The sequence below is a fragment of the Bos mutus genome, chromosome 29 (genome assembly GCF_027580195.1).
Source record: "Bos mutus isolate GX-2022 chromosome 29, NWIPB_WYAK_1.1, whole genome shotgun sequence".
Classification (NCBI taxonomy): Eukaryota; Metazoa; Chordata; class Mammalia; order Artiodactyla; family Bovidae; genus Bos; species Bos mutus.
This window is the reverse complement of record NC_091645.1, coordinates 17,746,911-17,764,748: the sequence shown is the minus strand read 5'-3', so window position 1 is coordinate 17,764,748 and position 17,838 is coordinate 17,746,911. Positions and strand designations below refer to the sequence as shown.

Below are 17,838 nucleotides of genomic sequence, written 5' to 3'. Positions count from 1 at the left end.
TTTAAGCTATAATCACCACCAAGGTAATTCTTAAACCAAAGATCACTCACTGGTCATTTCACATTTGGCATTCAGACACACTGATGAGAGCATCAATTTTGTAAAAGTATTCAAGAACTTCACCAATTTTTCCCAAGGGTCTCTCTGAATCCTTTGTTACTCAAATTGTTAAGGGAAGCACACTGATTGAAACCGCCCACCCTGGCCAGGTATCATAGTAACCATTTGCATGGGTTGTTTTATGACAGGAGATCCTGATAAGGAATACGGAACTAATAAGCCACCACCAATCAGAAAAGTTCAGGAAAGGTCTAAAGGAGACACCGCATGTCCGTCCACTTCCCAGAATCCCTCTCGCTAGCATTCATCTTGGCTGAGCGATGCATGCGCCACCAGGAAAGACTCTGAATTAGAATGATTGGCCAAAGACCACCCGGAAACTAATCCCATCACCATAAAACCCGAGACTGTGCAGCAGAGCAGTTCTCCTTACCCTACTGCTCTCCACCCGGGTGCCCTTTCCCAATAAAATCTCTTGCTTTGTCAGCACATGTGTCTCCTTGGACAATTCATTTCCGAGTGTTAGACAAAAGCCCAGTTTTGGGCCCTGGAAGGGGTCCCTCTTCCTGCAACAAAATCATTTTCCTCTGAGTCTGCTATTATGTCTTTATTCACACTAATTTTTCCTTCAGTTTTAAACTGGTCTAACTTTACTTAATTCTCATTTGTCAGTTACATGGCTGTGTGTGGTTCAAGCCATTCTCCAGCATAACTTTATTTCAAATTCATAAAATTCTTCATGTTTTGCAGAAATTTCAGCTTTTGTTTTAGAACATACTTGCATCATATTCTTAGATGTTAATTATCCTACCATTAGAAATGTAACTATTGACAAAGAGGATGAGAACAAAGCCCAGGGGTGAGCAACGAAGGGGATGTTTGAGTGGGGACTGATTTTATAAGTGATTGGTTGCCATGGATAACAAATGACCATCCATATGTCTAATCACAGTCCAAAGGACAGAATGAGTGCTATGAAAATTCAAAAAAGCTTAATAAATATTTGTTGACTGACAGTGGATAAATTATTTTATTCAAAAGTTCAGTGAGTTTATTGAGAAGTTTATTGAGAGCCTACTATATCCCAGACACTGTTCAAGATACTGAGTATACAGCAAGGAACAAAACAAAATATTACCTGCCTTAGACCTTTTGGGCTGCTGTAACAGAATACCTGATGCTGGGAAAGATGGTTGGATGGCATCACTGACTCAATGGACATGAGTTTGAGCAAATTCCAGGAGACAGTGAAGGACAGGGAAGCCTGGCATGCTGCAGTTCATGGGGTTGCAAAGAGTTGGACACAACTAAGTGACTGAACAACAACAGAATACCATGGGTGGCTTGGTGGCGAAGAATCCACCTGCAATGCAGAAGATCCGACTTTGATCCCTGGGTCAAAGAAGATGCCCTGGAGAAAGAAATGGCAACCCACTCCAGTATTCTTGCCTGGGAAATCCCATGGACAGATAAGCCTGGAGGACTACAGTCCATGGGGTCATAAGAGAGTTGGACATGACTTAGCAACTAAATAACAACAACAGAATACCATAGACTATGTGGATTACAAACAACAGAAATTTATTTCTTACAGTTCTGGAGACTGAGAAGTTCAAAATCAAAGGACCAGAAGATTCAGTGTTTGGTGAAAACTCTTTACATGATTCATAGATAGTCATTCTCTCTCACATAGCAGAAGGGGAGAATAAGGACACTAATCCTATTGCGTCCTCATGATCTCAACCCCTCTTAAAGGTCCCACCTCCAAATATCACATTTGGTATTTGGATTTAATATGAACTTGGGGGAGACATAAACATTCAGTCTATAGCATACCATCAAGGAATTTATAGTCATGAATGAGTATATGAGGGCTAAAAGCCTACAGGGAAAAAATGGCAGCTTAGTTGATTTAAGTTGAATATTAAAGAGTAAAGAGCTTTAATAGCATAAAGGAAAAAGGAATTCCAGGCTGAAGGAACAAAGTGATATATGAAAGTGAATAAAATTCAGTCTTTTAGGGATGGATTAGGGTCAAGGGAGATGAGGCTGAAGAAATAGATGGGATCATATTGTAAAGCTCCCTGAGTAACAAACTAATTAGCATATTATTCCATCAGCAATGGGGACACCCTGATGGGCTTTGAGAAGAATAGTTAACAGGATCAGGAAAATTATTCCAGACAGACTAATGGGTGAACAAGAGGACAGAAAGACTGGTGGCCAGGACACTAGTTAAGAGCTAATTAAAAACCTAGAGAAAAGATAATTATGGTCTAAACCAGAGCACGGAAGATAGAAAAACAAATTTGGAAAAAACTTCCGAGATAAAACTGACAAGGCTTGATAATCCTTGATAATGTGAGCTCATTCATTTAGCAAATATTACAACACTCACTGTATTCTGGCACCACATTAAGGTGATGAGGAACAAAGGTGAACAAAAGAGATATGATCTTTGACCCCAAGAAGCGGAAAGGCTAGACTTATAAAACAGTCAGTAAGGACAGAATTACAGGTCATTATAAAAGCCATTACAGGGCCTTCCCTGGTGGTCCAGTGGTTAAGAATTTCCCTGCCACAGCAGGGGACACTGGTTTGATTCCTGGTGTCGCAAGATTCTACAGGCTACAGGGCAACTAAGCCCCTGGGCCACAACTACCGAAGCCTGCACACCCTAGAACCTGTGCTCTGCAACAAGAGAAGCTACTGCAATGAGAAGCCCAAACACTGCAACCTGAGAGTAGCCCCCACTTGACACAAATAGAGAAAGCCCACATGCAGCAATGAAGACCTAGTACAGCCAAAAATAAACAAATAAATTAAAGCTATTACAGAAAAAAACAAAATACAGTAAGAGGATAATGAAGGCGATCTTCTTTAGATCAGATAGGTCCTGGTTCACAGCAGATACCCAATTTTTAAAAAGAAGAAAATATTCAATTTTCTTAAAGAAGAAAAAGAGGCAGGAGAAAGCAGCTAAACTTCTGAAGGAAACCAGAAACAGCGGTTAGGGGAACCATACCAGGGGAGAACAGGTGTGAAGGCCCTGAAGCAAGAGAGACTTTCTCAAACTTTAGAGGGATGCCAATCTCTCTGAATCACAACCACTGAGGTGGAGAGTCGCACAAGATGAAGTTAGAGAAAAAACAAGGCCAAGTCACTCAAAACCTTAAAATCATGTTTAAGATTTGATATTTGGGAATTTCCTGGTGGTCCAGTGGTTAAGACTTAGCACTTTCACTGCTTTCACCAGGGCCCAGATTCAATCCTTGGTTGGGAAACTAAGATCCCACAAGAAACGCAATGTGGCCAAAAAGAAAAAAAATTATATTTTTTCATAAATAAAATAAAAAGCTTTTACAGGTTTCAAGCACAGAACTCAGTTAAAAGATAGTTCAAGGTAGAGAGGATAGTAGTCTGAATTAGGGAGGTGACAGCAGAAATGGAGAGAGGTAGATGAATTCAAGAAATATACAGAAGTAAAATTAACAAGGTTGGGAGTGCAGTTTTCCATATGAAGGAAAGGAGAGAAGGTGGTGTCAGAGATGAATCTTAAATTTCAGGTTTGAGCAACCAAAAAACAAAAATCCCACTTAGTAAGACAGTGATAACTGCAAGAGGACCAGGTTTATGAAAAATGACCAAAAATGTAGTTTAGAGCATAGTAAGTAGGAGATGTTATAAGACTCCAGAGTAGAAATATCAAGCAGGCAATTGAATATAAGGATCTAGAGTTAAGGAGAGAAGATTAAGCTAGAGGTATCTGGGAAAATAGGGAAGCTGTGATCATATATACAGTATTCAAAGGGAGGACAATGAATGAAATCAAGCAGAAAGAGAGTACAATGTAAGAGAAAAGGATCTCTCCCTTGAGGAATTGCAACATTTAAAGTCAACATTGTAGAAAAAGGCAACAAAATAAATGGAGGAATGGTCAGAGGTAGGAGACAAACAAGTAAAGTGATATCACAGAAGGGAAAAGAATATTTTTAAAGTGGGAGTAATCAATAAAATAAATATATTGAGAGGTCCAGAAAGATAAGAATGAAAAGGAAATTCCATGGCTGCTAACAACACAAAAGAGGGCCATGCAGGCATTGTGAGCCTCTTGATGAAAGAACACACCAACACATATAAAGCGGTCATGCAAAAAAAAACCCTGAATTTTATCAAGCCTCTAGATTCTAACTTATAAGTAATATATAGGACCAAGGAACTTCTTAAATTGTAACAGGGTGATGCAAAATGCAGACAGTGAGAAACTCAATAGGACAACTGGTTTCCTCAACAAATAATCTGAAAGGTGGGACGGGCGGGGGTGGAGAGACTGAGAGGGAATTTAGAAATTAAAGAAGACATAAATGAAATATCAGCCAATCTTTCTGTGTAGCCTTTGTTTCAAACTACTAAAGAAAAAAAAAAATGATTTCTGCACCACAACACAACATTTTGATGACATTAAAGGATTATGGGAAGGGAGGTGATATGTGTGGTTATGGTTTTGGAGTGGTTTGCTTTTTTATTTTAAAAAATAAAAGTAAAAACTTAAAAGTAAATTTGGCACCATACAGGTCATTATGGACTTTAGCACAAGCAGTTATGATAAGATGGTGGGGACAGAAACAGAGTGGAGTAGGCTGCCAAGTAAATAGGAGGTAAGGAATTAGAAGCAGAAGTTGTAAACAGCTATTTAAAGAAGACTAGCTTTGAAAGAGAGCAAAGATAGTGCTTAGCTTGAAGGCTGACATGGGATCTCAGGAGCACTACTGTGTGGTGGAGAAGAAAACTGTTTTCCTTTAAATAAAGCATTTGAATACTGCTTATGATAATTCTAAAAAGCAAAATGTAACAAGATAGTGAAGTGAGGTTTCTAAGACAGGACCCCAGGAATCTAAAAGCATACGAAGGATCAGGCCTTTCCTTGAAAGAGAATCACTACCTTCATGAAGAAAGGAATGGGTTCAAGTTCAAGTAGATTCTCAAATCCAGAAGCAGGAATATAAAGCTTCTATTTTATCTATTCTTTTTTATTTGTTCTGTTTTGTGATAAATGAGACAAAGTTGGCGGGGGGTGGGGGGCGGGCAGAGTAATGAAAGCACAAAGAGAAAGTGACAGGTAGAGACTGAAGGAAGAACTGAAGATAATCCTGAAGAAAAGTGGCTATTTCCAGATTTAGAAAACGCGACAGGGGGGCGGCGGGGGGCGCGGTTTTTGGAAATGGGAAATAAGTCAGCTGAACAGACCAACTCCTGAAGAAATCAATAAAAGAAAAACTGTGGTGGTATTTTCAGTTTCCAAATATTAAATCCTATCAAGAGCCTATTAGGTATACATATCACTGATTCAACAATTCCACTGATCAGAATTTATTCTAAAGAAATAAACTCTGAAATAGAAAGCTATATGTAATATTATCGATAAAATTACAGTGTAATTTATAACAAGGAAAAAATTTAAATGATTTTGATGGTTAGTTTTATGTGTCAACTTAACTAGCTTACAGTATCCAGTAATTCAATTAAACACTAATCTAGGTGCTGCTGTAAAGTATTTAATAGGTATTTTATAGATATAGTACACATCTACATTCAGCTGACTTTAAATAAACGAGATTATTCTTCATAATATGGGTGGGCTTCACCCAATCAATTGAAAGGCCTTAAGAGCAGAACTGGGGTTTCCATGCTAAGGAATTCTACTAGTTCTGTTTCTCAGGTAGAACACTGACCAACACAATGGTTTTAGGCAAATTATGAAATATCATCTTAAATTTTACAATGGATACTAAGGAGTAACATGGGGGGAATGTTTACTATAAGTCAAGAAAAAAAGGCAAACAACAAATGTAGATTTATATTGTGATTATAATTATGTAAGTAAGTATGTTTACATACAAGAAAAAAGAAAACAAAAGAGTTCATTTATTTGACTGATGGAATTGTGTCTAAATTTTAAATTTATTAACAGTCTTACAAAAGTTGGTTAAACATAGGAGCTCTGTTATTTTTAATTGATGAAAGTAATGTATATGTTAAGCCTTATTAGAAGTACTCGGCACTATAAAGAAATTGATACAAAACCACTGCCTGGGATAACACTAAAAAAGAAAAAAAAGAATATTCTGGAAAGCAAATACACCTAAAAGGGCCTTAATCCAATACCATTTTTCAGTTACATAATTCTGTAACTCAAATAAAAGGAAGAAAGACCCAGAATGGCAAAGTAGCTGGAGATCCCCTTAAGAATTTTCCACATCCTTACCAAGCATCAGGGCATACATTGAGCTTTGACTCAGGTCAAAGGTGTTTGTACTGGGCAGCTAAATATTTACCATAGTGAGGTTTCCTCTCTCCTGGCCTCTCCCAACACCAGACAATGAAAGGATTCTTGCATATTTGCTAAACTCGAATAAAGAAGTCATATGCACCTCAGTTTGAATGCTGGCTCCACTCTTATTCATCCAGTCAAAAACACTTACAGAATAGCTACTATATATTAGGAACTGGGACTACAACAGACAGCAAAAAAAAAAAGATACTTTTTATTTTAAGGAAATAGATACTATGTTAGAATTCTTTCTCTTTAGAAAAATGATTCTCTGGAGAGTAGGGTCTAGTAGACAGATATTAATCAAATAATGCCACAGAGTAACACCTAAGAGTATAAATGCTCCCCAGGTAGTTCAGTGGTAAAGAATCCTCCTGCCAATGCAGGAGACACAGGAGACGTGGCTTCGATCCCTGGGTGGGGAAGATCCCCAGGAGTAGGAAATGGCAACCCACTCAGGTATTATCACCTGGAAAATTCCATGGACAGAGGAGCCTAGAGGGCTACAGTCCATGGGGTTGCAAAGAATTGGACACGACTGAGCAACTAAGCACAAACGCACAAACCTAAATAAATACTAATTGTCTCTAGGCCACTTAGGAAACTTGGACTTTCAAAAGTCTATCATAATGAAATTTTACCATTTGCTCACCCACTTTCTTGTTTTCTTTTCAGTTACTTTGCAGATTACATATAGATAACGTCTTGAACTGACCAAGCAAAATCTACCCAGATACCAAATAAAAATCTCAGAATCTGGACTGGCCAGATAACTCCAGATGGGAAAATAATTTTAAATATAAGAAATTGTTATAAAATAATAATTCTTCAAAAAGTTATAGGGGAACTAAGAGTCCTCCCCAGAGAAGGCAATGGCAACCCACTCCAGTCCTCTTGCCTGGCAAATCCCGTGGACAGAGGAGCCTGGTAGGCTGCAGTCCATGGGGCCGCTAAGAGTCTGACACGACTGAGAGACTTCACTTTCACTTTTCACTTTCACGCATTGGAGAAGGAAATGGCAACCCACTCCAGTGTTCCTGCCTGGAGAATTCCAGGGATAGGGGAGCCTGGTAGGCTGCTGTCTATGGGGTCGCACAGAGTCGGACACGACTGAAGCGACTTAGCAGCAGCAGCAGCAGCAAGAGTCCTCCCAACTGTACCAGGTCCCTTTCTACCCATGCCACAGCCTGGAAATTAAAATTTTGCTCTGCTAGCCCATGGAGAATTGTTTCCACAGTGAAACACTATTACTGATAGACTATGGGGATCAGGGACTATGTTACTAAGTAGTAAAAGTGAGGGCAGGGAAAAGGAGGAGAGAAGGTAAAAGCAAACAACAAACAAAATTAAAAAAAAAAACACTAGTCATAAAATAATTGAACTAAGAAGCTGACATCAAATTTAATACATCTGTATAACAGCAAAGGAAAACTGAGGCTCACGGTGGTTAAGTGACTTGCCATAGTTACACAGTAGTAATTATAAACATGTCTTCAAATCCCAACTTGATCTCTCTGCTTCTAAATTTCCTCATTTGTAAAATGAGTATAGAACAGTATCACTCTTGTAGGATTATTCTGAGGAGTAAATGAAAAATCAAATGTAAAGTACTTAGCATTATCCCCAGTAAAAGGTCAGTTATAACAAGGCTGAGGCTGAAGATTTGTTCCTGATGTCATTTATCCTCAATATACAATGAGATTGGGGGTAAAAGGTGGCTGAGAAACACGGAGTTCAACATCCCAAACTCACTTTTTTAAAAAGATCAGAAGGGAGTAGAGGAAATGCTACCTGCTATTGGTTATCTTTGTACAATAAAACTCTGACATTTGTTGTTGTCTTTGTTTTACCTTTTATTCTTCTGTATTCTCTATATTTTCTGCAAGAATCATGTATTACTTTCATAATAAAAGAAACAAAAATGTATTTTAAAAACAAGGGGATCTGAGTAAAGACAATCAAACTGGAAGAGTAACTATCTGATACTATTTTAGCTTGCTGGGCCCTGGTTACCAACTCCTGGTGCAAAAAAAAAAAAAAAAATATATATATATATATATGTATTTTTTTTAATGATAAAGGAAAATCCCAGAAAATGCCCACAAAATCTGAAGAGCTAAAAGCACTTTAATAGATCACTTAGTCCAAACTCCCAACTAATAGCCAACATGAGTCAAGCACTTTACAGCTTACAAATTGCTATGCATTTATCTACGGAGCTCACCTGATCGCCCATAAAAGTATAAGACAGCTAGTCTTATTGGGAAAAGTGTATTGGAAAAAACATGCACTCAAGTCAGAAGGACCAGTCTTCAAACCACAGCTGTGCTGTACAGCCTCAGGTGTTTCAATTAACCTCTGTTTTCACTTCTATAAAATGGACATGAAATAATACCTGTCTAAGCTAACCCAGGAAGCTGTTGAAAGAATAAAGTGAGATAACATTAGTGAAAGTACTTTGTACACTATCCAAAAGGCCGTTCATCATCTGGGCCTTGCCTTCTTGTCCCTTCTTACCACTCCCCACTTTGCACCCCATCCTCTAAGTGTACTACATTACTCAGGGTTCCTCAGATTATGCTCTCAAGCCTTCTAATCTTCATACTGCTCTCTTTCAGGAAGGTTCTTCCTTCCCTTCTCTTTCTACCCCTCCCCCACTGCCTTGGTTAACCCCTGCTTATCTCTCAAAATCCAATTTAGGTTCCACTTCCATTGAGAAGGCTTGCCAAGCCATCCCTGTTTCAGGTGAAGTAGACGCCTTTCCTCTGTCTTCACATACCACCACTATACATAACCATGTGTCATTTTTTTCTCAATATAGTACAATTGTCTACAGTCATGTTTGATTCTCAACTATAAATTTAAAGGTATACACCAGGTTACAATCTGTTTCTTCAGAGCCCGTGACAATCCCTGATGCATAATATGTGTTTAGCAAATAAATGGACTTTAGATGACAGTTGGAGAAGGAAATGGCAACCCACTCCAGTATTCTTGCCTAGAGAATCCTGCAGACAGAGGAGCCTGGGGGGCTGCCGTCTATGGGGTTTCGCAGAGTCAGACACAAATGAAGCGACTTAGCAGCAGCAGCAGCAGCAGATGACAATTAAAACAGTTTTCATATAGTAAGTACAAAAAACATTTATGCAAAATATTATAAGGCAGTACTTTTCAAACTTGGCTGCATATCAGAATCATCTATAAATTTTCAAGAATAAGGATTCCAGGAGACTTTGTCTAAGTAGACCTGAGATAAAGTCCAGGCAACTGTATTTTTTTTTTCACATCTTCACAAATAGTTCAAGCACATAGCCAAAACTAAAAACCACTGCTATACATAATAGACATAAATAGTAGTTAAAAAATTAAAACATTGTACCTAACATCTATATAACTTAACATCTTACAAGTCATTTTCACATATTATTCATTTAATCTTCACAACAACCCTGTAAGTTAGGTATTATTTTTATTTTCCAAATGAAGAAATAGAGGCCTAAATAAGTGTCTGAGTAGGTCTTTGCCTAACTTCAAATATAGTGCTTTTCTTTCTACATCTATCTCCTTTCCTAGAAAAGTTACAAATAATATTGCCGTAATATACAAAGTACTATATGACAAGAGTTAAGATGAGGAAGCCATCAATCCCTTTGTGCAAATCAGAGAGAGAATGAGAAAAGCTAAACCATGAAGATACAGGCAGACAAAGGTAGAGGCTACACATATACTGTCATTTATCATCCCCAAAGATTCAAAAGGCAGATTCTATAAAGGAGAAGAACGCTCTCGTCAGCTTCAGAACTTACACAAAGTGAAAGGCAAAGGGACATTGCAGAGGACTGGAAGTGGAAAAGTGGAAGAAGAAAGCCCCACAAACAAGAAAGAATTTCCCAATGCTGCATGCAAATTACCACACACCATCTCCATGAATAAGAGCCAAAACATAATGGAGTTTTTTAAATTAAGACTTAGATCAATTTTAGAGAATTAATCAATACTAAATAAAATCCTATTTATGAGGGATCAATGAACCTCTGGTTCTTTTTTGACTTATTACTACACTACGCCTAGAGAGGGGATAATCTAGAGGATCCTGACACACAGATTTCTCCCATCTCAAAGACTAGATGAGAGAATAGAGGAAGTTATTTATAAGAGATAAAGCTTAACACTAAAGCAGAAAAATGCATTGCACTATGTTAATAAATTTACATTGGCAAAGGAAAAACAAATATTCAGGCACAAGTGACTCAGAATACAGACAAAGTCTGCTCTTTCAACTTCAATGAAAAAGTGTTATCCTGTAAGTCTGCAATATCATGACCATATGGCAGAGTTTTATCAGCAATTATTTTTTTTTGTGGTTCAAACCATGGACTTCAGTCAGGATTTTCTTAGTGAGAAGAGGTTAGAGAGTTTAAAGAGCAATCTAAAAGGACATTTCTAGTGCTCCAAAGTTTAGCCTCATAGAGTTTAAAAGGCTACTGCCTTTTATGATATAGTGGCAAAAATAAAGTAACACATTTAGATTTTTAAAACATAGTTTTAAATCAATATTTAGTCATTTCCTAATGATATGCCTTTGAGTAAGACAATATCTCTATGATACTAACTTATAAAACAAATATCTGTCTCATAGATGGCTGTTGCGAAGCTGAATAAAAAGCACCAGGGAAGGATGTTATTCTTTTACCTAATCATGATAAACATAAATGCATGTAAATCTTTCTTCACCAGTCATTCTATGCACAAAGAAAGCAGGCTAAATGAAGAAAAATTTTAACTTTCACAGCAATAAACTTACAAAACATTCCTAAAATTTGCCATACAGAAAAATTAAAGCAGCTGGAATAACAAACACAACACATAATTGCTTGTATCAGATGGATATGGACTGGAACTGAGGTCTGTCACTTTCAGCAAAACCTTGAACAAGATCCCTTCACCAGTCTAAGCCTAGCCTCCTTATCGATGAAATGGAGATACTAGCAACCATCTTGCAGGTTCATTTTGAAGACTGGAAAAAATATCTCGCATGGTATCTGGTACAGCGTGGTCTGCAACCTTTTTTGGCACCAAGGACTGGTTTCATGGAAGACAATTTTTCCACAGAAGGGGGTTATTGTCCAGGATGATTCAAGTGTGTTACATTTATTGTGGACTCTATTTCTATTATTATTACCTCAGCTCCACCTCAGATCAGCAGACATTAGATCCCAGATGTGGACCCCTGCGTTGGGGACCCCTGCTAGTTGTTCAATAATGTAAACTGCTATTAATAAGTTTACCACAACCTAACAACTAGCTAACAAACTATACTTTTCAAAAGTGTTTTTATATTCAATATTTTTTTAGTTGCTTCATAAACCTGTGAGCCAGTCATAGCAACTGTTACTATCCTGATTTTAAAGTTAGAACCAAAGGCACAGAGATAAAATAATTTCCATAAAGTCATGCAGTAATATCAAGACTAAATTAAGGTCTCCTGACTTTCTCTGGGTTTCATTAACCACCCACCCAAAATAATAACATTAGTCCTTAGGAATTAAAATGAAACAGCATATTCTTTTTGATAAATTTTTCTCTTTATTATTAAAAAAAAAAAAGTTTTTTCCCCCTACTTCCTAGTCATGATTTAGAAAAACAAAAAGGGGGGAAGGAAATTTCATTAAAAACAGCAACAATAGAATTGAGAACTATCTCAAATTAGCAACTGCTGATTCTACCTTGATTTTTGTTTTAGTTTCCCCCAAAAAAGCCACCAACCTCTTAACTAAACCTCTTAACTAAAAGATGTTTAAGGTCTGCTTACCAAATTGATGCTTGATCAACTTAAATTTAGAAAGACAGCTTTCTCCCACCTTTATGAGTATACATCACTTTATCCCTCCATTTAACTCCTTCATTTCCATAATTATTATATAATGTTGTAATATCTTTAATTCCTTAAGGACTTGAACCACATCCTACGTACATCTGTCCCAGCATGGGACCCAGCACATGGTAGAGAAAGACTCAACAAGTGCTTATAAATGAAGAATCAATAAATGAAGCCAATCTCCCAGAGGGAAGTTAGAAAAAGAGAAAACTGGATATGGTATCTTAGGGCTAATAAGAAAGTGAAAGAAACAAAACACTTTAAGAGCTTCACAAGGAAGAGAAACCTTTGTGTGGAGTCAAACAGGTCCTTGTATGGCTTTAAATTATCACTAGAGAAAGACAAAAACCACAGGAGATCCGGAAGAGACAGTTTCAAGTTAAAAGGTTCAAAAGTTACGGTGCTTACTTAAACTCGCAAAACTAAGTGCAATCCTGGCCTAGGATATTTCAGCTGCAGTTTTCAGATCCTGAGAAAAAAGAACAAAAGAAGAAAAATCATGCAGATTCTGATGGAGAAAGAAGTAAAAGGGGGGAAATAAGCTCAATCTATTGATAAAATAAATCCCCCAAAATGTTGGAATCCATTTGGATTTGCATACTGGAGTGAGGTTCCTCCTCCTACTGAAAACTATTCTTGAATAAACCCCAATGTAGCAGCTGGCAGTAAATAGAGTTAAATCATTTTTATATTATTCACTCAACAAATATTTGAATGGCTGCTATATGCAGTCACTATTTTAGCCCCTGGGATTACAGAAGTAAATAAAACAAAATTCTCTGCTTTCAGGAAGCTTTCAATTAAGTGAGAAAAACAGATGATATGAAATGGAATGGAATAGAATAGGATGGAATGGAATAGAATAGGATGGAATGGAATGAAACTGAACAGAATGGAACAGATCGGGTGGAATGGAACAGAATGGAAGGAAAAGGAACGGAATGTCAGGCATTTTGTGCTATGGAAGAAAGAGGAGGTAGGGAGAAAGGAAGCAGGGAGGGAGGTGGCAAGATAATGGTCTTATTAAAGGAAGATCGTTTAACCCAGTGGTTCTCAAACTTTAGCAAGTATCAGAATCACGTGGAGGACTGTTAAATATCTGGGGTCCCCAACCCTAGAGTTTTTCATCTGTATGTCTGGAATGGGACAAGTAATTTGCAAGTCCAACAAATTCTCAGATTCTATTGATGATCCTGGTGCAGGGACTACACCTGGAGCTAAAATTATTCTAACCCAAAGAATTAGGTAATCTCAAACTCGAGGGCCTTGATTTGCTTTCTTCACTCATACAGTCATTTCAAACACTTATTCAGTGCCAGAAAATTTGCAAGGCACTAAGACTAAAGAGATCTTGCCCTCAAAAAATTCATAGGCTAATATTTGCAACAGTGTGATAAAGTCAAAAAAATTTGCAATAAAGCGCTATAGAGATCTATAAGAGTGGTCTGTACATAAGCCCTAGAACAGAAAAGCAACTCATTATACGGAGGTAATAGGAGGAAAAACTAAGGGACACTTTCATTTTTCTCCTAGAAGTACAGGTGCTTCTCCATGGGCAGGTGCAGGATGGCATTTTAGACAGAAAGAATAGCACATGAAAAAGCAGAGATGAAAAGAGGGTGGCAAGGAAGTTACAGAAAGTGAGGCTGCAAAGGCAGGCAGTACTCTAATTTCTGAGAGCTTCTTAGTCATGTCAAAAAGTTTAAAATTTTATCTTTAGGCAATGACTAGTCAGGAGTGGAACAGATGATGGGGTTTTGTTTTACAAAGATCTCTCTGGATATATAGTGCCTTCCTTTTAGAAATACTTGGACTATCTGATGTGAAGAGCCAACTCACTGGAAAAAACCTTGATGCTGAGAAAAACTGAAGGCAAAAAGAGAAGGGGACAGCAGAGGATGAGATGGGTAGATAGCATCTCTGACTCAATGGACATGAATTTGAGCCAACTCCGGGATACAGTAGAGAAGAGAGGAGCCTAGCCTAGCCTGCTGCAGTCCCTGGGAGTTGCAAAGAGTCAGACACATTAGTGACTGAACAACAACCTCCTTTTAGAAAGCAGTCCTTCCTCCAAATTTAACACAGGGCCTCATACCATGTGCTTAGTAAATGTATACTGAATCGAGTATACACTCAAAAAAGCTCTTTGTCAAGTGCTATCTCACAGAAGAGAGGCAGGTCACTACCTTCCTTGCAGGACTCACTTTGACCAGGACAAGACTTGCAAAACAGGTCCAGCAGCCTCAAATTGCACACTACTCCCTGTACAGCTGGAGTAGAGACTAGGGAAGGCCTTCATTGTTTACAAGCCTACCTCACCCACTAGACTTTGAGCTCTTTGACAGACAGGGAATGTCTTAACAGATTCTGAATCCCCATAGTCCTAGCAGGAGACCTGAAACAGTAGCTCTCCAGACTCCAGTAATGTTGGGTAAATGAATGACTGAAAAAGCAAATTTACCAGACAGACCCATAAGCTAACTGGATAAGCCTCATGGAATGTTTCATGATCTATCATTCAAAAACCCTTCTTTTTTTTTTGCCACTTTATTTATTTTAATTGAAGGATAATTGCTTTACAGAATTTTGTGGTTTTCTCTCATACATCAAGAATCAGCCATAGGTACACCCATACCCCCTCCCTTCTGGACCTCCCTCCATCTCCCTCCCCATCCCACTCTTCTAGATTGTCGCAGAGCCCCTGTTTCAATTCCCTGTTCCAGTTTCCCCTGTTCAGTTACAATACACATGGTATTGTAAATTTCCATGTTACTCTCTCCATACATCTCACCCTCTTTCTTGAGAAGTAGAGTTTCTAGTTAAGGTGAGGTGGATTTCATGTGCACCTGATTCAGGATTTTCCAAATAGGAACAACAACAACAAAATGTTAACAAGTGCTGTAGCATAAATCCTACCAAGCCTCTGAGGGACGCAATGAGAAAGTGTTGCCTGAAAGGAGTATGGGGGTGGGTGCCAGTAAAGACTTCATGGGAGGTTTGGCCGGAGTTGGGGGGCGGGGCGGGGGTGCTTCAGTAAAGTCTTGAAAACTAAGTAGCACAAAAGCAAACAAGCAAACTCCTGGACCTTTAAAACTGGAAGTGACCTGCTCAAGGTCACACAGGAAGTAGAAGTCATAAGGTAAGACTAATGAGATATTTGTGTACTGTCGACTCCTCTTTTCCCCTGACAAAGTTTAGACAGGGCACAAAGACACAGTAGGCAAAATTAAAGATTTTTCTAGGAACAACTCTTAAAGGTTAGACTAGCGACTTCAAATTTTTTTTGGTAACCATACTACTAACCCTTCTCATCACCTTTCACAGTCCTGGGAGGGAAAGCGTAAGACAGTTATCCAAAGGGCTGAACAAACAAAAAGCACTTTGCTCTCAACACCCAAAACTTCTCAAGTGTTCTTCCAAAACACTCCCAGCACTGTTTGCTGTGCAAATATTCAAGACAGTAAAGGCTATAATAATCACGTCTTTTGAAGTAGGATAAGAAACATAAAAAATAAATCTCGTCTCCCCGTGTTTTAACGCCACATGTTAAGAGTATTCCCGGGGCGGGGGAGGGGCGGCATAAGTCAAGAACTGTCCACTCGTATTTTTCAAGGAGTTCAACTCTATAGGTGATCCCCACTGCCAGGACAAAGGTGACTTTTCTCGTGCACAATGAACCTGTCGCCGCCTTGCTAGGTCCCTCAACGCGGTCCAGAGTTAGGATCCGAGGACCACAAAGTTCAGGAGGCAGTCGCTCCCGGAGCCGGACCTGCGAGGTCTCCCCTCCGCTGACTTCCCCTGGGTCTCTGGGTCCCCAGGCGTCAGAGACCAGCGGCCGCGCGGGTAACTACACAGGGGGCCTTTGTTGGTCCGACAGAAACGGCCAGCCTCTGAAGAGGCGCCCCCGCCTTCCCTCACCTGGCGCCCGCATCCGCCCGGCCGCGGAGGGGAATGAATGGGTCCCGGAACCCCCACCCCGCGCCTCCCCCCACCCCGGCGCCGCAGCCCCGCAGCCCGCGACGCCAGGGGTACAGGGCGGGAGGCCGGCTCTCACCGTCCGCGCTAGTTCGGCTCGACTCGGCTCCTCCTCCTTCTCCACCCCGGTGTCCGCGGCCGAGCCGCAGAGTGAGCGCTCGAGTGTGCGCAAGGGGCCGCTTCACTTTCTCCCGCCCGCCGCCGCCGCCGCCGGCGCTCGCCCGGAGCCTCCCCACCCGCTCGTGCTGGGGAGTCCCCTCAGGACAGGGCGAGGAAGGCGGGGAGGGGGTCAGCGACCGTGGCTGGAGTCGGGGAGGCGGAGGGACCTAGGCGACGCGGCTCAGGGGGGCGCTTGCTCGGAGATGTGAGGAGCTCGGGTGGCCTCTGGGGGAGGAGGTGGAGAGACAGAGAGTTCTTTGAGGGGCTCTCGAGAGCGCGGGGCTCCGTGAAAGAGGAGGTAAAAAGTCTGAGGGGAAAAAGCGTCTGGGGCAGGACGGCAGAGTCGGTGAGAAAGGCACCACAGACGAGCAGAGGGGGAAAGGGGTGTGGGGGCGAAACCGTGAGGGGCAGTCTACGGTGCTGCCCACACCTTGGACTCCAACTGCAGAGGCCGCTGAGCCGCCTCCCCCACCTCAGCCGAGCTATTGTACGCCGCTGGCCGGGCGGACGGCCTCGCCCACCGGCCCCCGCCCCTCCCCCGTGAGGCACAGGCGCCGGCGGAGCCCCGGCTCGCCCCACCTCCTGCAGGTGGGAGGGGGCGGGGAGGGCAGGACGGACCCACGTGAGCTAGGCCAACCCAGGCCTGGGGGCGGGAGACGGCCAGCTCCTGGAATGACGTCATCGGCGCATGACGCCAGAGACTGGGGAAGGCACCGCGTGACGTCATTGCGCTCGCGTCTCTCCTCTGACCGCGCAAGGTTTACTGCTTCGGGCTCTTTCGAGGCGGAAGGCTTTGGGCCGATTTCAGAGTTGTTAGTGGTATAGCTTTGGTCGAAGAATATGGCTCACCCACTAGTCTCATGGTCCTCTCCGCATCCGCTAGCGGTGCCAAGCGCTGAATTTGGAAACTTCCCCATCTCCTATGACCTCAGAGCCAGACATGTATTATACTGGATTTTGGGCGGGGACGGATAGGGTGGCGCAGTGGGAAGGAGGCAAAGAAATGGTAATGGAGGTTTCAATTGTTACTGACTGAAAAAGAACGGGCTTCTTTTTCTAGTTTTTCCCTATCAAGGAGGCTACATTCAACGCAAACCTTTTGCCTGAGCTCGGATTGTTTGCCAGTGCCTCCTCTATTTTCCAGTGCAGTGTTTGCATACCCGCTTTGTACGTCAGATTCCACACGACCAAAACTGAAACATATAACATTAGCGAGGAAGAGTTTGAAATCAGATTGCTTTGTTTCAAATTTCAGCTATACAAATGTTAGCGATACGACTTTAACATTTCTAAGCCATAGTTTCTCTGTAAGTAGTACCTGTGTATCCTTTCCGTAATAATAGTTAAGTGCAGTTTAGCACGTATTAAGTCGTTTGGAATGCTGGCTATTCCTACCACCATTTCCCCACAAAATTGTGACTCACATTACTTCTTG

The 17,838-nt window shown here is 40.7% G+C and overlaps 1 protein-coding gene across 2 annotated transcripts in view; it reads right to left on the bottom strand.

The window, feature by feature from the left end:
* Positions 1 to 16,863, bottom strand: part of PAK1 (p21 (RAC1) activated kinase 1) — a 159,513-nt gene extending 142,650 nt beyond the window's left edge. The window contains exons 1-2 of one of the 2 annotated variants that reach the window (XM_070365036.1): positions 16,324 to 16,863; positions 12,678 to 12,738 (exon numbers count right to left, since the gene is read on the bottom strand). The gene's annotated coding sequence lies outside the window, so the exon portion shown is untranslated. The remainder of the gene's footprint in view (positions 1 to 12,677; positions 12,739 to 16,323) is intronic. The other variant, XM_070365035.1, reaches the window with a different exon arrangement.
* Between the last annotated feature and the right edge of the window lie 975 nt (positions 16,864 to 17,838).